The 22,726-nt window shown below is 37.1% G+C and overlaps 1 pseudogene; it reads left to right on the top strand.

Annotated features, from left to right (window-relative positions):
• The first annotated feature begins 10,262 nt into the window (after positions 1 to 10,262).
• Positions 10,263 to 10,831, top strand: LOC122894147 (annotated as a pseudogene).
• The last annotated feature ends 11,895 nt before the right edge of the window (positions 10,832 to 22,726 follow it).

Below are 22,726 nucleotides of genomic sequence, written 5' to 3'. Positions count from 1 at the left end.
ATTCTCTATTGCCTCAATTTTCATTTCATTACATTCCTTTAATATTATAATGAACAATGTATTCTCATGCATCCAGTTATTAAGGAACATTTGACTAGTCAAATACAACTTTAGAAACCTTACATTCTATTATTTTGGTATTCTATTTTAATGCATTCTTATAGCTTTTATTGTTTTTATTATACCAGTTTTCAGATCTAATTAATTCTGCCAGCACAATAGCTTGTTAAAATGCTTTGAGACGGTAAACAGTAGAGATGTATGCTGTATATATATACACAAACGGTTTGAATATTTTAAGTAAAGTGATTGGATGTTAATTGCTTAAAATGAGTAAATTCATTCAAAACAGTTAAACCTGCTGTGTGCATAAAAAAACTGCAAGATCAAAATAAAAATATTGGGAGCTCCATATAATGCTACTCCCTCCTAATAATATTCAAAAACAAGCAGTACATTTTATGTTGTACCCAGAAGGATTGTCATCCAGTTTCTAGTTATAAGGAATCACACCTTATTTCTAGATAGTATATTGATACTGGCCATCTATTATTGTTTTAGAATGTAAGTTCAGCCTAAATGAAAACCGGCTTATACAGGGCACATGTCAGTATCTAGGCTGACACATTATATCTTCTTTTTTTTTAATTTTTTCAATGCTCCAAGATTCATTGTTTATGCACCACACCCAGTGCTCCATTCAATACATGCTCTCCTTAAGATCATCTATTTAAAGTGACCAGATGTCTAGGTTCCTTCTTTCTTGTTTTTGCCATCCATCAAGTGTTATACGTTCCCTTGAAAGTGTAAACTGAAAGTTACACAGGTGACTTCCAGTTCTGTCCCAGTGGAAGACTTTTATCCATGGCCACACCCAGCTGCAAGGGAGGCTGCCGAGCAAGCTTTATTCTAAGCAAACATAGACAGCCCAACTAAAACTTCAAGGAATAAGCAGTAATCTCTTCCAAAAGAGTAAATACAATGAAAGCCCATGAATTTATAAAATTATTCCACATTTTAGAAAAATGCAAAAGCCTCAGTTATATGATTCAGAATTTAGACCCTCCACCTTAAGTGGTCATAATTTCAAAAAGAAAGTAATAGTCAGGGAACATACTAACTTTTTTTTCAATATGGTTTTGAATATTTCACAAAGTAATACTAATCCAAATGAGAGACAAACTTTATTAGAAAGTGCCATCCACAAAAATGTATCACTAAAACGTAGTGATATGTTTATTTTCTTGCAGTTGCTTTCTTGTGTTGGACACTGATAATCAGCCAGTATCCTTTCTTCCTTTCACCTCATTCCATAAATAAGCCCTGTTCAATTCAAGTATTCACAGAGAAAGCCTCTCTCTCTCTCTCTCTCTCTCTCTCTTTCTCTCTCTGTCACACACATATGCACACATATGCACACACAGGACAAGAACAAAAAACATAGAAGCTACTTCACAATCATAAAGAAAACCAGCCTGTGTGTAAAGCCGCTGTTTCAGGCAGCAGAGTGAAGAGGCTAAGAGAACTTGGATCCTTGATGTGAAGATTGAGCTGCTGAATCAATCTACCTCGATGCCATCCATCATAGGTAATACATTTTCTTATTTTTAAACTGGCTTAAGTCAATTTTTCAATCACTTGTTCCACAAAGCATCCTAACTGATGTGTATTCCTAAATAATGCTCTTCACTACTTACAAAAGCATTGAACAATACAATTTCTAAAATAAACACAACTCTGGAAGACAAAACTTTAAAACCAAAAATTGTCACATTTTCATGGACCAATTTCATATATATTATAAGTAAGTGTAGATAGGACTAAAATGATACAACTCGTGTTTTAGATAATCAAATCAAAACATTGTAATTTTTCAAGGCATTGATTTCAATAAGAATTCACTGAAATCTGTATAATTTCTCATCTAACCATGTATTAATGTGACCCACTGAATTTCGGTTCAGTACAGAAACACAGCCATTAAATCAAGGACAGCACTAAAAAACCAAGTGTTTTCCTGCTAAGATATGTCTAACAATGTTCTTTTTTAAAAGCTTTTTTTTTTTTCATTAGGTTTATCTTCCACAAGAAAAATCCTCAAAGCTTATCTATTTTCACAGGCCAGAAGTGCTGAATTATTTAAATGGAACTTCAAACATTCTCACTTTGCAGTAGGAATTGTCCTTAAAGGATCTTATAATAGATTCTATTGCAAACAAGCATTTATTTCCCTGACTGAAAGAAGAAACAATTATATACTATCTGACTGGTTTTTTTTCTCATCCTTCTTTCTTTTATGAAATTACTATTCATGACTTATTTACAATTTATTATGCTTTGTATCATGAGACACATCATTATAATTGTCAGCCTTATTTAAGATTTTGAAAGAAAGTGAAAGAGATAGATGTTTCGGACTCTGAATAAGAAGTGAAGTAATATTAATATGTGACTGAATGTTTGCTACTTGAATAAAACAGATGATCTGATGATTTCTAAAGGGAACACATTCTGGGCTGAGATAATGTTAACATAACTAACTAAGGCCTCCTGAAAGAATGAAAATAAACAGAGATGGGCTACTTATAACTTCCCTGGGAACATAGTTCTCAGGTCACAGCAATTTACCAGAAATTTACCAGAAATTCCCTACCTGTTAAAAAGCAAAAGATAAAAAGCACGGATATATGCATGCTAGCAAAAATAAAACTGAATTACAATCTCAGATTGAAACAAAAGAAAAGTTAATATCACAGCTTCTTAGTTTGTTTTTTTAATTAACATATAATGTATTATTTGCTTCAGGGGTACAAGTCTGTGAATCATCAGTCTTCCACAATTCACAACACTCACCATAGCACATACGCTCCCCAATGTCCATCCCCCAGCCACCCTATCCTCCCCCCACCCACCAGCAACCCTCAGTTTATTTCCTGAGATTAAGAGTTTCTTATGGTTTGTCTCCCTCCCTGGTCCCATCTTGTTTCATTTTTTCCTTCTCTATCCCCCATGTAGCTTCTTAGTTTTACAAAGGATAAAGAAATAGAAATTGTAGATCTGGATGAAGGAGAAACTGTTACATTTGTTTGAACACATGGAAAGGTGAATCTTTTCCTTAGTAAACTTAATTAAATAAATTAAATTTCATATAATTTAGTAATGCTCCCAGAAATCATCATGACAAGATGCCAATAGTACAGTTGGTTAAGAGCGTACTACCAGAATACTGAGGTTTAAACCTTGGGCCTATCACTTACTGATTGTGTGCCTTTAAGCAAGCTAAAGAATATCGCTGGTCCTCAGTTTCCTAACCTGCAAGATGGGGATAATGATAACAATAGTAAATAGTTCATAGGGTTGTTACAATGATTAAAAAGTAAGCATAGTTAATTATTTAGAGCAGTAACATGTACTCAAAAAACGTAGACTATTATTAGTAACTTCATACACAAGAATATTGTCAATTCATTCTGTATATATAAGAAATGTTAACTAAAAGCATACTTTATGGTTTTCTCTTTCAACTTTCAGTGGTCACACAAGTACATAATGATATGTGATTCTATTTGATAACCTTATTGAGAGCAAAATGTAAACCTGCAGTCTGTTTCCTTACTTACCTACATATTGATTTCTTCCAGTATATATTTTTTAAATAACGAATATGCTAGTTAAAGTCACAAATTAAAAACACCTCAAAAGGGGTGCCTGGGTGGCTCAGTTGGTTAAAGCCTCTGCCTTCAGCACAGGTCATGATCCCAAGGTCCTGGGATTGAGCCCCGCATTGGGCTCTCTGCTCAGCGGGGAGCCTGCTTCCCTTCCTCTCTCTCTGCCTGCCTCTCTGCCTACTTGTGTCTACTACTACTGTCTGTCCAGTGGATAAATAAAATCTTAAAAAAAAAAAAACTCAAAAATCTAAGCCTTACTTTAAATATATTTGTTACATTTAATGTATTCCAACCACTTACTTGGGCACATTATCAAAGATAAAAATAATAATATTTACTAGATATCTCAACTAGTATATTGGGTATTTTATTTTCACTTAGTTCGGGCTTTTTTTTATTTTTTTATTTTTTAAGAGAGAGAGTGGGGGTTGGGGTGGGGCAGAAGAGGGAGAGAGAAAATTTTAAGCAGGCTCCACACCCAGCATGGAGGCAGACATGAAGTTTGATCTCAGACCCCTGAGATCATGACCTGAGCCAAACTCAAGAGTCAGATGCTTAACCAACTGAGCCACACAGGCTCTCCTAGATTGTTTTGTTTTGTTTTGTTCTTAAGATTGTATTTATTTATTTGAGACAGGGAGAGAGACTGCACAAGCAAAGGCAGGGACAGAAGGAGAGAGAGAATTAGACTCCCCACTAAGCAGGAAACCCAACATGGTCTTGATCTCAGAACCTGAAATCAGGACCTGAGCCAGAGGCAGACGCTTAACCAACTGAGTCACCCATGTGCCCCTCCCAGATTGTTTTTAAATAACAACTATTTCGAGCTTCCCTATGACCCTGCAATTGCACTCCTCGGTATTTACCCCAAGGATACAGATGTCGTGAAAAGAAGGGCCATCTGTACCCCAATGTTTATAGCAGCAATGGCCACGGTTGCCAAACTATGGAAAGAACCAAGATGCCCTTCAACGGACGAATGGATAAGGAAGATGTGGTCCATATACACTATGGAGTATTATGCCTCCATCAGAAAGGATGAAAACCCAACTTTTGTAGCAACATGGACAGGATTGGAAGAGATTTGCTGAGTGAAATAAGTCAAGCAGAGAGAGTCAATTATCATATGGTTTCACTTATTTGTGGAGCATAACAAATATCATGGAGGACAAGGGGTGCTAGAGAGGAGAAGGGAGTTGGGGTAAATTGGAAGGGGAGGTGAATCACGAGAGACTATGGACTCTGAAAAACAATCTGAGGGGTTTGAAGTGGCGGGGGGGGTGGGAGGTTGGGGTACCAGGTGGTGGGTATTATAGAGGGCACGGATTGCATGGAGCACTGGGTGTGGTGAAAAAATAATGAATACTGTTTTTCTGAAAATAAATAAATTGAAAAAATTAAAAAAAAATAACAACTATTTCTCTTTGACCTAAGGAAACAAATTTCATTTATTTTAATCACATCACTCCTAAATCAATCTGCTTCCCAAATTATAAATATTGAGGTACCCCAGTATTTCCATATAGCATGTATTACTTTGCATTTGGAAGTCAAACGTTGTTCATAATCATCGGTTATTTTATACCGGCCAGATTCAAAGCATCTCTTGGGCTGCAGGTAAATGAGCCAAAGAACTTTAGAACTGGAAGGACCTCATAATGTGTTGGACAACTCCCTCTTTTCATTGGTGAAGAAACTGATGCCCATAAAATGACTCAAGAAAAGAGAGAAGCTAAAGGTCACTGGCTTTGGCCAGGCAGAATTTTCAGATTCCTGCTCACTGCATTCCACTGCTTACTATTTGCAAAGTCCCTGTCCTCAGGTTATGGCCAAGTAACTAGAAAAGTTGCTTTTCTGTAGAACAGCAAATGGATTTGATTCTAAAGGTATTGTTATGGCCTTTTATAAAGTTATACTGAGACCTACAGAAGGTCCTGTCTTCAATTCCACTAAAGATACAGTGCTATTAATAGATCAAAAAACTGGTGATATCCATAGTCCTATCTAAAGTTTGTGATAGAATCATTATGTTATCCTGATTAAAGAAATTGCTCTCCTTTGGTCAATCTGTCCCAGCTATTATCTGAGAACATGTAATCAAAAAGTGCTGGATGACATGTTCTAACAAGAAAAAATGCAGTTGTGAGTTATTAGAAGATGGTGGTTGAAAAAAAAACAGTAAGAAAAAAACAAACTGCAATAAGATATTCTTGAATCCTGACATATTTATTGGAAGACACAATTTTAATCTTGTAATCAATCAGAATATTGGTATTATCTACTTTCATTTTACTTTATGCACAGTGACAATTAAAGAAAAACCTTTTTTGAAGAGTAAAGAAGAGGGTTAAGCATCTACCTAATGAATCCTATCTATGTAGAGACCAAACCCTAGAATTCAATAGGAAATTTCACTTATTTTTCATTTGCAGAATTTTCTGATTAATTGCCTTAATATCCACTTCTCTTTGTTAATATAAATTCAACCACAGAAAGGCCAGTAATTAAGGAGCACTTAAAATGAGAATTTCCATACCTCCTCAATTCCTATTTGACAAAATGGTTTTTTTGCTATTTCTTAAGACCCATTTGTATCACCGTAATTGGTGAAAGTAACATACACATGTACGTACAAATTTGGCAGAATATGAATGTTTAAATAATTTTAATATGCACAACTCCTTTGTTACTCTCTTCTTTCTTCACCAAATAGTGTACTGTCCCTTCCTGGAATGTTTTAAAAATTATGCCCTTTTGTTCAAGGAAAAGGAGATAATATCTTTGTTGGTAATGATTCAGATTCTAGTTTTAATGGTAATTAATAACAAATATAAAAAAATAAAGGGAAAGTAGAGCTTAAGAGAGTACACGGATTGGAGATTCCTCTAAATGTGAAATAAGAGAGGTCTGGAGATCCAGAGCCGTGAGGAAACTCTCCTGTTATCCTGAAAAATTTCCTGAGAAGAAGACTATGAGACCCAAGGGAGGAATGACTGTGGTCCATCTAAGAAGTTTGTACCAAAGGTACAAATCAGCCAACTGAGCTGATGCTGGGTTGACCAATGTTCTGTGACCTAAGAAAAACAGAAGCAGCAATAAGGTGATAGACCTGAAACATCTATTCTTTATGGTAATCAGTATTGATGGATGATTTATGACTTGTAATTCTCCCTCTACCTCCAAATGGTGGCACAATTCTCACTGAAGCTTGAGAAGGGGAAACTTTGTTTCACTGTTCACCGGGTGGCTCATAGAATATGATATGAGTGCAGCCAAGCTTAAAAGGCAGATAAGTGACACTCAGGAAAGAAACTAGTGCAATATTCAGGTTTGCTGAAAATAGGTAATAGGTAAACCAGACCAAGTGGTACTGTATCTACTTATAGCAAGAAAGGAGAGAAACTGTATACACAATCCAGTCCCTTGCTGTGTACCACCCCTGGCCCAACACATCCATTCCATGGGCATCACAGGCAGTGTGCTTGAATGCACCCCAATTTTTGCTGCAGTACAAGGACCACAACCTCTCCCCTATTGGGTCTGAAATACAGAAATTTACAGGTTTGGCTGTGGGCCATTGAATCACGTCTTTTTTTTTTTTTAAGATTTTCTTTATTTTGAGAGAGAGAGCACAAGCAGAGGAGTGGTAGAGGGAAAGCAGACTCCCCACTGAGCAGGGAGCCCAATGTAAAGCTGGATCCCAGAGCCCTCATGACCTGAGCTGAAGGCAGATGCTTAACTAACTGAGCCACCCAGGTACCCCAATTTAACTGCTTTTTAAATAAATAAATGTGATGTCTCCTGCAGAAATTAAAACCTCCCCAGCACACATTCAGAGGCAGCTGACAACAGCAACAAAACGGTTCTCTCCTCCATCCTCTGCGTCTGCTCTAACTCCTTTTTCTCTATAACCTCTATAACCCATTAGAATTTAAAAAGCCTTCCTTGTTTCCTAGGCTTCACCAACTCTCTGTCCAGTTTTTGCTCATGTCCATGGCTAAACTCTAGTGAAACATGATGACCATCTACCTGTACCTTTCCTCTCTCACCATCCATAACATCCTCACTACTTCTCATTACTTCTACTTCTCGCTACTTCTAGTCACTTCCCATCACTAAATTCTCACTACTTCTTAACATCTTGCAGTCTGTTTCAGTGGATAAGTGCTAGTGAAAGCCAATAACTCAAAAACTGCAGGTTTTCCCTGCTCTCTGGGAGTAGAGTGCTCCTATGAAAGCTAGTGAAAACTAGCTGAAACTGCATAAAATGTAGAAGCAATCACCACTGCATAGAAGTGAAAATACCCTTCTAGTGTCTTTTGGGGTAGTGAAAGTAGGTATTATTCAGGTCTTTTGTAGAAGTGAACTTCAAGAAAGCAAAGGAAACCTGTGTTGGTGTTTGTGCAAATAACTGATTATGTATTCCCACATATTCTAATAATGTTTTACTTAACATCATTGACTCTTTTTGGACTATCTCTTTTTCTTATTTTCTCTTCTTCATCCCCTCTAATCTCCTGACTTTCCAAACATACCCACACACACACAAAGCTGTGTACCCACACAAATATGCATGCACATGAACACACAGAGTTAGTTCACCCACTCTGAGTGATTTACAATGACTATTTTTATGCAAAAAAAATTTAAAGCAATTATAAATAATAATAGTGTCTTTTAACACATGATATAGGCTCACAATTTCACATAATTATATAGCCTGCCAGCATAGATTGCTTGGTTGACTAAACTCAGAAAATAAATGGTTAAACTGCTGGTAGTTTAAAAATAGTTGCTATTTTATTGTAGGCTATAATAATTATTTGGAGAGATGACTCGTGCTGGTGACAGTTACTGGTTATCAATAATTAATCTCCTTTGGGCTTTAAGGGATTAACCCCTTATTTACTTCCTCTTCGTCATTTATCTTGAACTCTTTTGCCCCACATTTTCTTCACACACACACACATACATGAGTCCTCTTTCTATCACAGGCAATATTAATCCTCTCATTAAAGACCTGAAGCTCATTAGGGAAGTTTAAGTTACTCTAACACTTTCCTGATACTGTTGTATCCATGTAGTGAAGAGTGCTGACTTTCCTGCCAGTTAATTGTCTTATATGAGCTGACCTAAAGACCAAAGTGCATTTTCTATGCTGAGTAGAAGATGGAGTTGTAGCTGTTTTTTTTTACTAAAGCAACTAATTAAAAAGTTCTCTGCCAAAACATTATTCTTCCTTTAGTGTGATAACACTAGCACATGCTTGGAAGCTTGTTACAGATATGCTTTATTTTATACAACTGATGAATTTCTGGAAACTCAAGGATATTTGGAACCCATCTGAGGTGAAGATTTCAGGCTAAAGGAAACCTGTGCAAAATAATCTGTTAATGAACATTCTGAGGTATACAGCTATCCTCTAATGGATAAATTTTCTTATAAAGTCATTGTGGGAACACAAAAGTAATATTCTACTAAGCTGAAAGAGCATTGGCAAGACAAAGACTGCAATGTAAAAAAGGAAAGGAAAAAGCAAAGAGTCAAAAGAAATACGACAGACAGATTTGGTAATGTCTGAATGTGGGCAGTGAAAGGAGAAAGTCTCACCTTCAGAAAGCAAGCCCACCTAAGACTGATTGTCAAGGAATTTCAGAAATCATCTAAGGCAATAGTGAACAATTAGGGAAGCTGTTTAAGAAAGAGAAAAAAGACTCTTATGTAGTGTACCCAAGTGGAAAGTATACACATAAAAGATTTCCTCTCTCACTGAGTCAGTGCAGTAGAAAAGGCATTCATGAAATTAAAGTATCAGTTTTAAAGTTCTAAGTCTTTCAAACTAAAGAGTAAATAGCATGACAAATGTGAATTTTTTTTAAGTTGCAGGGCAGCCACTGGATAAAACAAGCTTAACAAGTATAATTTTCCTGCAAGCCTTTACTCTTTAACTATGGTAGCATATATGGTAAATCTTCAACAGAAAGAGTACTTTCTAAATTTAAGCCACAGAAATTTTTGCTACAATTATTTCCGGGAACTAAAGATCAGAGCAGCATAAATTATCATAAAGGTATACTAAAATCCAAATAAAAATTATATTAAAAATGACAATAGGAGACAGGAAATACTTAAGTCTAAGCAGGTGATTAAATTTGATTTAAAATCTCAAGATTTTGAGTATTCATGTGGAACTGGACACATGGCTAGTGTAGAATAATGTCTGCTTTTGACAAAGCTGTGAAGAGAAGAAAGCTATTGTGTGCCAACTAGGAAAAATAATGGGCTTTACTACTGCTAACAGTACCAAAGATTAAAAATATATAGACAGGGGCGCCTGGGTGGCTCAGTGGGTTAAAGCCTCTGCTTTCAGCTCAGGTCATGGTCTCAGGGTCCTGGGATCAAGCCCCGCATCGGCCTCTCTGCTCAGCAGGGAGCCTGCTTCCTCCTCTCTCTCTGCCTGCCTCTCTGCCTACTTGTGATCTCTCTTTGTCAAATAGATAAATAAAATCTTAAAAAAAAAAAAAGAAGAAATATATAGACAGTGTCTTCCTCCTGACTGGTCTTCGAAGTGCTCTTAGAGGTGCCAATGGTAAGATGTCTTCAGAGAATGTTAAAATTGGGCAACCTGCCCCCAACTTCAAAGCCATGGTTGTTATGCCAGATGGCCAGTCCAAAGACATCAGCATATCTGCCTACAAAGGAAACTATATGGTGCTCTTCTTTTACCCTCTTCATTTCACCTTTGTGTGCCCCCACAGAGATCATTGCTCTCAATGACAGGGCAGAAGAATTTAAGAAACCCAACTGCCAAGTTGATTGGTGCTTCTGCGGATTCTCATTTCTACTGCCTGGCACAGGTCATCACACTCAAGAAACAAGGAGGCCTAGGACCCACGCACAGTCCCTTGGTATCAGACCCCAAGCATACCATCACTCAGGACAATGGAGCCTTAGAGGGTGATGGAGACATCTTTTTCAGGGACCTCTTTACCACTGATGATAAAGGTATCCTTCAGCAGTCACTGTGAATGTCTCCTAGGGGGCCAGTCTGTGGATGAGACTCTTGAGCCTTCCACTTAACTGCGAAGCATGAGGAAGTGTGCCCTGCTGGCTGGAAGCCTGATGTCCGGAAAAGCAAAGAATATTTCTCCAAACAGAAGTGAGCACTGGGCCATTTTAGGGCCCGGCTGCAGAGGAAAGCCATGAAGACAGAAGCTCTTTTATACTATTGTGGTCATGCTTAAAACACACAACTTTAGACAGTGCAGATGTGGTATAGGACAGCCTTTCCTGCAGGGCCTGGGGAGGCCAGCTTTCTTCTTTCAGGGAGAATGGCCTGAGCTGTTCTATGTGGCAGGTCAACTGATATATGCTGTAGTGGGGCATCACTTTTGATCTTTTGTTGTTTCTATTAAACTTGAACTGAGGGGAAAAAAGAAAAGAAAGTATAGACAGATGAATTCTATATGGCTGTTTGACATCCTTTAAATTAAAATTTGGATGAATGCCTGTAGTCACAAACTTCTATAGACTTGAGCGTGAAGAACAAACAAAAGATAGAAAAGGTCTAATTCCCAACGTTTGCTAAACTATTGTAGTTTCCTTAGTACATCCCAAATATCACATACCTTACAAAGTGTTCTTCACTATTTATATACATTGTTCCTTCACACAAAATAGAAATTCCTGTATCATAGTACACAAACTAGGTTATAAAAGCCTCAAACTTTTCAATTACTGTCAACAAACAGGATCCTATTGCAACAAACATGTAACAAATATAAGTTGTGATCTCAGGTCATATTTTTTACTAAAAACTCAGATTTTTACTTTAGCACTTGAGTGGTTAGTGAACAAGGGAAATTGGAGGGGAAAGAATGAGGAGCTGAGGAGTTCATTTTTGCCATATGGTACATTTAGGTGAAGATTTTCAGTAAGCAACTGAACATCCACATCTAAAGTTGAAAAATAGGTTGGCTAAAGGTAAAGATTTGGGTTGCATTAACAAATGATAGAAACTGAAGTTAACGAAGTAGTGAAGATCATTCAGATGGGCTGTTGAGATGGATGATATAGAGTAATGTGAGAAAAAGTCTGGGGGGGAGCACCTTAAGGAAAAAAAACTCATTATTTAATGCTTAGCCAGAAAAAAACAAGAATTCCTTACAGAATGAAAATTTAACAAAGGCTATTTTATATGAAAGTGCATCATATTATTGCCTTTCATTTGTGTTTATTTTCTCAGTCCTTGCAAATCACAAACACACACACACACACACACACACAGAGAGTTCATAATTGTGGTTATATTATAATAATACCATAAGAGCAAAAAAATATTTGTGAAATATTTACTATATGCCAGGCGATGTGCTAAGTGTTTTATGTACATTAAATCATTTTAATCTTCATAATAGCCTGTTCTAGTTTTTGTTGTTATTAGTAAGCCAAACCAAAACTTGGTGTTTTAAAGCAACAGCCATTTATTACATTTCATGATTAAAGAAATCAGGTTAAAATGTCAGATAGTGTTAGAACTGGTGATACTGATACTCCACATGGAGTCAACCGAGGTCACTATATGGCATTCAGTTGGGAGATGGACTGTTCTGAAGGGTGCCAGAGGCTTAACATACATGTCAGGTGCCTTGGCCAGAATGGCTGGGAAGCTGAGTTCAGCAGGTACTGGTAACCAGAGCACCTACACATGGTATCTCCAACATGGCTGCCTCAGGGTAATCAAATTTCTTGTATGATTGGCTAAGGACTCTAAGAGACAGATTTCCAAGAGCAAGAATTCAAAAGGGGATGAGCAAAAGTTGCAGAGCGTTGGATCCAGCCTCAAAAGTCCCAGAATCTCACTTCCTTTGCAATCTATTCATTAAGAGCATCACAAAGGCCAACTCACGTTCAAAGAGATGAAAACTGGACTTCCCCTCTCAAAGGAAGGGGTAGCAAAGTATTTATGGCCATCTTTAATCTATCACAGAGCCCTGGATGATAAATATGATTACCATTCTCTTTTCTAGTTGAGAAAACCAGAATCCTCTGTGGTTAATAAATTGCCACAATTCCACTACTGGTAAGTAGTTAAACCAGTAATTTAAAAATGGCAGTCCTAATTCCAGTGCTTTAGCCCTTACCTGTTGTTCTAGAAATGAATGATTATATATCATTTTTGAGGAGCTATTTTGGTTGTCAAAAAGTAAATCTAAAACAAATGGTGAAACTAAGGAATCTCAGTGGGTTAAGTGACTACCTTAGGTTCTCAGGTCATGACCCTAGGGTCCTGAGATCAAGCCCTGCGTCAAACTTCCTGCTCAGCAGGAAGTCTACTTCTCCTTCTTCCCCTCCCTCTGCTCCTGCTTGTGTGCTGTCTCTCACTCTTTCTTGCTCTTTCACTCTCAAATACATAAATAAAATCTTTTTTAAAAATAGTGAAACTATAAAATCTTTGGTAATTTGAAAGTTGCAAAGTAAATTTTTAAAATATTTTTGTGTACAGAGCATTCATAGATTTAACATAGGATACAAGATGTACCAACATATATACAGCCCTTAAAAGGTTTATACTTTAGTGGAGAGAATGAGGGTAACAACTTAATATGAAATTATTAATACATATTGTGACCCAATTGCTGTAGAATAGCTATGGCCATTCAGAGGTGGATTACAGTCTGATTTGCACTGATAATTTATATAAAATATATTCTCTGCCATGACTACCCTTCCAATCCACCATGCAGCTGCATGACCACCTTTCAAGGTTCAGCCTTAAATATCACATTCTCCTGAAGGCCACCCTGTCTCCAAACTCTGTGCAAGCTCTCTGCCCTTTGCATCTCTATTATATAGTGTTTACATTTATCTCAGGATACTCACCTTACCCCACTTAATATTATAGTTATATTAGCACTTTTCTCATCTCTCTTATGTTAACTGGACCATTTGTTTTATTCATCTCTGGCTCTTCTTTAGTACATAGCACATAAGAAATAAATCAATAATTATTTATGAATTAATATTGAATTTTAATCTACTAAGGAAGTATTGAATATCCATTGAACATTTACTTTTTGGTTACTACACGCCAGAAACTAGGTACAGAAATGTTAATAAAACATGACCCATCACTTTACCAGAGTTGACAATGCAATTATCAGTTAGATCTAAATCTAAAACTAGAGTTCCAAGGATTCACACAGAACAGTTATTGGCAATTATGACAATGTCTTGAATCCAATTTTCCAATTTAAAGTGAGAATTACCCAATACAAATTTTAAACTTTCTTTTTTTCTTCTTTCTTTTTTTTTTTTTACATTCAGAAACATTCAGAAAATCTCAAAAGAGGCAGTTACTATTTTTTGTCCAGTTAGGGGGAAAGCTCATTCAGAAAATCTCAAAACAGGCAGTTACTATTTTTTGTCCACTTAGGGGGAAAGCTCTTCCCTCATCACCAAGCCATCTTATCTGCAATTTTTTTTTTAAGCTCAGGGCTGAAAATAAATGTTAACATTTGATTGATAACCTCAGAATATCCACAATCAATCAATATTCTTATTAACAAAAGTATATACTTAAATCCTATTTCACCAATCTTTTGGATTTATCACTAATATATTTTATCATTAACATGCTTTATAAATTTTAAAAATCTCTTCATCAAAACTTTTAGCATGATTAATGAAAATTAAATCATAATATTGTCAATTCACTATGATTTTGTCCATGAGGTTGTTTTTTTCTTTTCTCATTAAATTATCAATAATAATTTTCTAAAATATTCTACAATATTAGAATATTCTAAGATATCTAGAATATTCTAAAATATTCTAAAATAATTTTCTAAGAAGTGAGGACTAAAAATTCATGAATGTTGCATGCCTTTTGCACATAATAAACTCTTTTAGTGGGAATGATCAGCTCTAGTTTATCCTTTAAAAATCAGTTAGAACTCAAAGGGCCCTCCGTGAACAACAATTCCACAAATTAAACTCACCTTTCAAGCAAAAAATCTTTTTTGTGGCCATTTCCCTATTCAGTGGACTTGCTCACAGCTACTTCAAGCATCCTGCTTGCTCATATCAAAGTGAAACCTCAAGAAACTCAAGAACAAATTCAGCCAAAATAAAATATAAAATGATTATAGGGCTTAAAGAGTTAATTTCCCAGAGATAGTTGAGTTTTAGCAAGGCAAACACTTCAGCCAAAACAAGTAATTTCTAATTGAGAATTTAAGCATACACTAGTAAGTGGAGATGATAATGGGTAATGAGGGGTTTCTTGGGTCTGTTGGAGTCTTGTTACACACAAAAATTCATGTTACATAAAACATAAATTTGGTCAGACTATAAAATTATGAGAATAATCACTACCTTGCACAAATGGACACCATTCACTTTTCTTTCTATCTATATTGTATCTAATAACCTATCTCATTTGAAGAATGAGTTTTTAACCATAAAGAATGCCTTGTGTTTTATTTCCCTGGTAAACCTCTCATTAAAAGCTATGTGTACTCTAGGGGCACCTGGGTGGCTCAGTGGAGTAAAGCATCTGCCTCTGGCTCAGGTCATAATCTCAGGGTCCTGGGATCCAGCCCCACATCGGGTTCTCAGCTCAGTGGGGAGCCTGCTTCTCCCTCCCCCTCTCTATCTGCCTTTCTGCCTACTTGTGATCTCTGTCAAATAAATAAATAAAATCTTAAAAAAAATTACCTGTACTCTAAATTATTTTATAAGAGTACACATGGGGCACCTGGGTGGCTCAGTGGGTTAAAGCTCCTGCCTTCAGCTCTGGTCATGATCCCAGGCTCCTAGGATTGAACCCCACATTGGTCTCTCTGCTCGGTGGGGATCCTGCTCCACCCCGCCTGGTGCCTGCTTCTCTGACTACCTGTGATCTCTGCCTGTCAAATAAACGAATAAAATCTTTTTTAAAAAGGGGCGCCTGGGTGGATCAGTGGGTTAAAGCCTCTGCCTTCACTCAGGTCATGATCCCAAGATCCTGGGTTCGAGCCCCGTATCGGGCTCTCTGCTCAGCGGGGAGCCTGCTTCCTCCCTTCTCTCTCTCTCTGCCTGCCTCTCTGCCTACTTGTGATCTGTCAAATAAATAAATAAAATCTTTAAAAAAAAAAGAATTTATTTTTCATTGCAGAGCTAGTAATAGAAGATGGCTTTTTTCCCTCTAAATAAAAAGAACTAGAAAAAGATTCACAAGACATAGGTAAATCACAATTTTTTATATTGCTTCCTATTCTTCTGAGATCAAATAAGTTTTTTTTAAAAAGACTAGAAATGATCCTATTCAAAGAAAGATTATAATTTCTCACCATTATAGTCAGGATGTAGTAATGCACACAGTCTGCAGAAAAATAAAGGTGGTATTATTTCTCCAGTTTAAGGGTCCATACAAAAATTGTATCAATTTTGCCCTTTTCAGGAAAAAAAAGCTGCTTATAATAAGGAAACCTTACCATGATCAACAGAAACAGCACACACCAAAAACTGTTAGTTGTCTACCAAAATCTATTTTCTCTTTAAGCCTAGACCCAGAACTAAACAGAATTTTCCAGCTCCTTTTCATAATGAAGTCCTATGACTCTTTTTCTCCATAGAATATAATGCGATATGTGCCTCTTATGGACCTAAGTCTTGGGACCATGACTATATACCCACCATGTTGTCTTTCTCCTTATTATCAGTTGGGATTTACAAAGACCCTTCCTCTATCATGCAGAGGATGGCAGCTCTAGGGGATGACAGGGCAACAGAAAGAAAGAACCTGGATCTCTGAATAACTTCATAGAATAGAGCTGAGCCACTCAGTTAGAACTGTATGTAAAAGAGAAATCAAGTTCTATTTTATTTAGCTTACTGAATCATGGTTCTCTTTGTTATAGCATCCTACTCAAACCCTAACTCGTAGAGACCAGTATTTCCTAATCATGGAAGCTATCTAAGAAATACCAGCATGAGTACTTATCTTCATTTTTTAAAAGTAATTTCTATGCCTAACATGGAGCTTGAACTCATGAATCTAAGATCAAGAGTCACATGCTCTACTGACTGAGCCAGCCAACTGCCCCAATTATTCTTGATCAACATAAGCCTGACTCTAACTGAGAGTGGCAAGGCATTCATATATTAAGTACAAGCTAAAAGCCAACCCCACTAATATACCGAAAAAAATAATGAATAATGTTTTTCTGAAAATAAATAAATTGAAAAAAAAAAGAGATCTACAAAATTTATAAACTAATATTAATGATTGTATCTTATTTGGACTCTGATTCCAAAAATAGGCTAAAAAAAGTATGACATAATCTGGGAAATTTGCAGACTAATAGAATTTTTAAATGCTAACTGAACATTAAATAATATTAAGGAAAAAAAATACCTAAATTCAGTGGCATACAATTAAGTTTCATGATTTGACTTTATATAAAAACTTGAAACTTCTGCATTGCTTTAGGGTATAGTCTGGTGACCAAAAAAGTAAAGGCTTATATAAAGTAACAGTTGATTTTTTTTAATCATTTAAATAATTTTCAACAAGAAGATATTAATAACCAGTTTAGATTTCTGTTGTATCTTAGGGTTTGTTTGATATATAGGTGAATTAATTCCAACCCAATTTGTTATATTTCAGGAATTCCTAAAAAGATCACTTCCCAACTTCCCAAAGTAATCCTTGCTTATTCAAAAAGGCCTAGACTTCTTTTAATAGAATAAAATGTCTGATAAAGCATAGATAAGATCTGAGATAATCTTCTGAGGAGTAGGAAAAACAAACTGAATTTACACCTAGTTATAAGTGATTTCAGATGTTCTTCTAAAAATAGTATTTACTGAGGCATCTGAAAGGTTCTGTCGGTGGAGTGAGCAACTCTTGATCTTAGAGTTGTAAGTTCAAGCCCCACATTGGACTTTTCCCACATTTTATTTTCACTTAAAAATAAAATCTTTAGAGGAGAGTCAAGATGGTGGAGGAGTAGCAGACTGAGATGACATCAGGTCGCAGGAGTTCAGCTAGATAGTTATCAAACCATTCTGAACACCTACAAGCCCAATGGGAGATCAAAGAGTAGAAGAGCGAGGAGGAGTCAAGATGGCGGAGAAGTAGCAGGCTGAGACTACTTCAGCTAGCAGGAGATCAGCTAGAGAGCTTATCTAAAGATTGCAAATACCTGCAAATCCATCGGCAGATCGAAGAGAAGAAGAACAGCAATTCTAGAAACAGAAAAACAACCACTTTCTGAAAGGTAGGACTGGCGGAGAAGTGAATCCAAAGCGACGGGAAGATAAACCCCGGGGGGAGGGGCCGGCTCCCGGCAAGCAGCGGAGCAACGGAGCACAAAATCAAGACTTTTAAAAGTCTGTTCCACTGAGGGACATCGCTACAGAGGCTAAACTGGGACGAAGCCCACGTGGGGTCAGCGTGGCCTCAGGTCTCGCAGGGTCACAGAAGGATCGGGGGTGTCTGAGTGTTGCAGAGCTTGCGGATATTGGAACAGGAAAGCCGGCTACAGAGACAGAGCGGACAGTAAGCTCACAGCTCCATGTTGCCTTGAACCAGTCGCAGGCTCGGTGAGCTCGGAGCGCGGCCGGAGGTTAGGCAGACGGGAGTTACTAGGAGCTGTTCGCTGAGGGCGCACTGGGGAGCGGGGCCCCGGGCTCTCGACTTCTCTGGGCCAGAGACCAGGAGGCTGCCATTTGTATTCCCGTCCTCCGGAACTCTACGGAAAGCGCTCAGGGAACAAAAGCTCCTGAAAGCAAAGCCGAGCGGATCACTCAGCCCGGCCCCTGGTAAGGGCGGTGCAATTCCGCCTGGGGCAAAGACACTTGAGAATCACTACACCAGGCCCCTCCCCCAGAAGATCAACAAGAAATCCAGGCAAGACCAAGTTCACCTACCAAGGACTGCAGTTTCAATACCAAGGAGAGCAGCAGAATTCCAGAGGAGGAGAAAACAAACCACGGAACTCATGGCTTTCTCCCTGTGATTTTTTAGTCTTGCAGTTAATTTAATTTTTTTCTTTTTCATTTTTTTTTCTCTCCTTCTGCTAAAATTTTTTTAAACTTTTACCCTTTTCTTTTTTAACGTTTTTTAACTAGTTTATCTAATATATATATATATATTTCTTTCTTTTTTATACTTTTCTTTATTCGTTTTCTTTTTTTAATTCTTTTTTTTTCTTTTTTTCTTTCTTTATTTTTGAACCTCTCTTTATCCCCAAATCAGAAGAGATCCCAATCTCTTCAATCTCTTTTTTTAATTCTTTTTTTAATTCTTGATTGAATTTTTAATTCCATCTCTTTTTTTAATTCTTTTTTTTCTTTTTTTTCTTTCTTTCTTTTTGAACCTCTTTTTATCCCCAAATCAGAGGAGATCCCAATCAGAAGAGATTGGGAGTTCCCAATCAGAGGAGATCCCAATCAGAGGAGATCCCTCACCCAATCGTGAGGGGGAAGAAATCCCCCCTCACAATTTGGGATCTCTTCTGATTTGGTTAAAGCATACTTTCCTGGGATTGTTGCCACCCTTTTAGTATTTTACTTGCTCCTTCATATACTCTTATCTGGACAAAATGACAAGGCGGAAAAATTCACCACAAAAAAAAGAACAAGAGGCAGTACCGAAGGCTAGGGACCTAATCAATACAGACATTGGTAATATGTCAGATCTAGAGTTCAAAATGACGATTCTCAAGGTTCTAGCCGGGCTTGAAAAAGGCATGGAAGATATTAGAGAAACCCTCTCCAGAGATATAAAAGCCCTTTCTGGAGAAATAAAAGAACTAAAATCTAACCAAGTTGAAATCAAAAAAGCTATTAATGAGGTGCAATCATAAATGGAGTCTCTCACTGCTAGGATAAATGAGGCAGAAGAAAGAATTAGCGATATAGAAGACCAAATGACAGAGAATAAAGAAGCTGAGCAAAAGAGGGACAAACAGCTACTGGACCATGAGGGGAGAATTCGAGAGATAAGTGACACCATAAGACAAAACAACATTAGAATAATTGGGATTCCAGAAGAAGAAGAAAGAGAGAGGGGAGCAGAAGGTATACTGGAGAGAATTATTGGGGAGAATTTCCCCAATATGGCAAAGGGAACGAGCAACAAAATTCAGGAGGTTCAGAGAATGCCCCTCAAAATCAATAAGAATAGGCCCACACCCCGTCACCTAATAGTAAAATTTACAAGCCTTAGTGACAAAGAGAAAATCCTGAAAGCAGCCCGGGAAAAGAAGTCTGTAACATACAATGGTAAAAGTATTAGATTGGCAGCTGACTTATCCACAGAGACCTGGCATGCCAGAAAGAGCTGGCATGATATTTTCAGAGCACTAAACGAGAAAAACATGCAGCCAAGAATACTATATCCAGCTAGGCTATCATTGAAAATAGAAGGAGAGATTAAAAGCTTCCAGGACAAACAAAAACTGAAAGAATTTGCAAACACCAAACCAGCTCTACAGGAAATACTGAAAGGGGTCCTCTAAGCAAAGAGAGAGCCTACAAGTGGTAGATCAGAAAGGAACAGAGACAATATACAGTAACAGTCACCTTACAGGCAATACAATGGCACTAAAATCATGTCTCTCAATAGTTACCCTGAATGTTAATGGGCTAAATGCCCCAATCAAAAGACACAGGGTATCAGAATGGATAAAAAAACAAAACCCATCTATATGTTGCCTCCAAGAAACTCATTTTAAGCCCGAAGACACCTCCAGATTTAAAGTGAGGGGGTGGAAAAGAATTTACCATGCTAATGGACATCAGAAAAAAGCAGGAGTGGCAATCCTTATATCAGATCAATTAGATTTTAAGCCAAAGACTATAATAAGAGATGAGGAAAGACACTATATCATACTCAAAGGGTCTGTCCAACAAGAAGATCTAACAATTTTAAATATCTATGCCCCCAACGTGGGAGCAGCCAACTATATAAACCAATTAATAACAAAATCAAAGAAACACATCAACAATAATACAATAATAGTAGGGGACCTTAACACTCCCCTCACTGAAATGGACAGATCATCCAAGCAAAAGATCAACAGGGAAATAAAGGCCTTAAATGATACACTGGATGAGATGGACATCACAGATATATTCAGAACATTTCATCCCAAAGCAACAGAATACACATTCTTCTCTAGTGCTCATGGAACATTCTCCAGAATAGATCACATCCTCGGTCCTAAATCAGGACTCAACCGGTATCAAAAGATTGGGATCATTCCCTGCATATTTTCAGACCACAATGCTCTGAAGCTAGAACTCAACCACAAGAGGAAGTTTGGAAAGAACCCAGATACATGGAGACTAAACAGCATCCTTCTAAAGAATAAATGGGTCAACCGGGAAATTAAAGAAGAATTGAAAAAAATCATGGAAACAAATGTTAATGAAAATACAACGGTTCAAAATCTGTGGGACACAACAAAGGCAGTCCTGAGAGGAAAATATATAGCGGTACAAGCTTTTCTCAAGAAACAAGAAAGGTCTCAGGTACACAACCTAACCCTACACCTAAAGGAGCTGGAGAAAGAACAAGAAAGAAACCCTAAGCCCAGCAGGAGAAGAAAAATCATAAAGATCAGAGCAGAAATCAATGAAATAGAAACCAAAAAAACAATAGAACAAATCAACGAAACTAGGAGCTAGTTCTTTGAAAGAATTAATAAAATTGATAAACCCCTGGCCAGACTTATCAAAAAGAAAAGAGAAAGGACCCAAATAAATAAAATCATGAATTAAAGAGGAGAGATCACAATTAACACCAAAGAAATACAAACTATTATAAGAACATACTATGAGCAACTCTACACCAACAAATTTGACAATCTGGAAGAAATGGATGCATTCCTAGAAACATATAAACTACCAAAATTGAACCAGGAAGAAATAGAAAGCCTGAACAGACCCATAACCAGTAAGGAAATTGAAACAGTCATTAAAAATCTCCAAACAAACAAAAGCCCAGGGCCAGACGGCTTCCCGGGGGAATTCTACCAAACATTTAAAGAAGAACTAATTCCTATTCTCCTGAAACTGTTCCAAAAAATAGAAATGGAAGGAAAACTTCCAAACTCATTTAATGAGGCCAGCATCACCTTGATCCCAAAACCAGACAAGGATCCCATCAAAAAAGAGAGCTATAGACCAATATCCTTGATGAACACAGATGCGAAAATTCTCACCAAAATACTAGCCAATAGGATTCAACAGTACATTAAAAGGATTATTCACCACGACCAAGTGGGATTTTACCCAGGGCTGCAAGGTTGGTTCAACATCCGTAAATCAGTCAATGTGATACAACACATCAATAAAAGAAAGAACAAGAACCATATGATACTCTCAATAGATGCTGAAAAAGCATTTGACAAAGTACAGCATCCCTTCCTGATCAAAACTCTTCAAAGTGTAGGGATAGAGAACACATACCTCAATATCATCAAAGCCATCTATGAAAAACCCACCGCAAATATCATTCTCAATGGAGAAAAACTAAAAGCTTTTCCACTAAGGTCAGGAACACGGCAGGGATGTCCATTATCACCACTGCTATTCAACATAGTACTAGAAGTCCTAGCCTCAGCAATCAGACAACAAAAGGAAATTAAAGGCATCCAAATCGGCAAAGAAGAAGTCAAACGATCACTCTTTGCAGATGATAGGATATTATGTGTGGAAAACCAAAAAGACTCCACTCCAAAACTGCTAGAACTTGTACAGGAATTCAGTAAAGTGTCAGGATATAAGATCAATGCACAGAAATCAGTTGCATTTCTCTACACCAACAACAAGACAGAAGAAAGAGAAATTAAGGAGTCAATCCCATTTACAATTGCACCCAAAACCATAAGATACCTAGGAATAAACCTAACCAAAGAGGCTAAGAATCTATACTCAGAAAACTATAAAGTACTCATGAAAGAAATTGAGGAAGACACAAAGAAATGGAAAAATGTTCCATGCTCCTGGATTGGAAGAATAAATATTGTGAAAATGTCTATGCTACCTAAAGCAATCTACACATT

This window comes from Neovison vison, chromosome 13 (assembly GCF_020171115.1).
Source record: "Neovison vison isolate M4711 chromosome 13, ASM_NN_V1, whole genome shotgun sequence".
Lineage (NCBI taxonomy): Eukaryota > Metazoa > Chordata > Mammalia > Carnivora > Mustelidae > Neogale > Neogale vison.
This window is presented reverse-complemented; position numbering and strand designations above follow the sequence as displayed.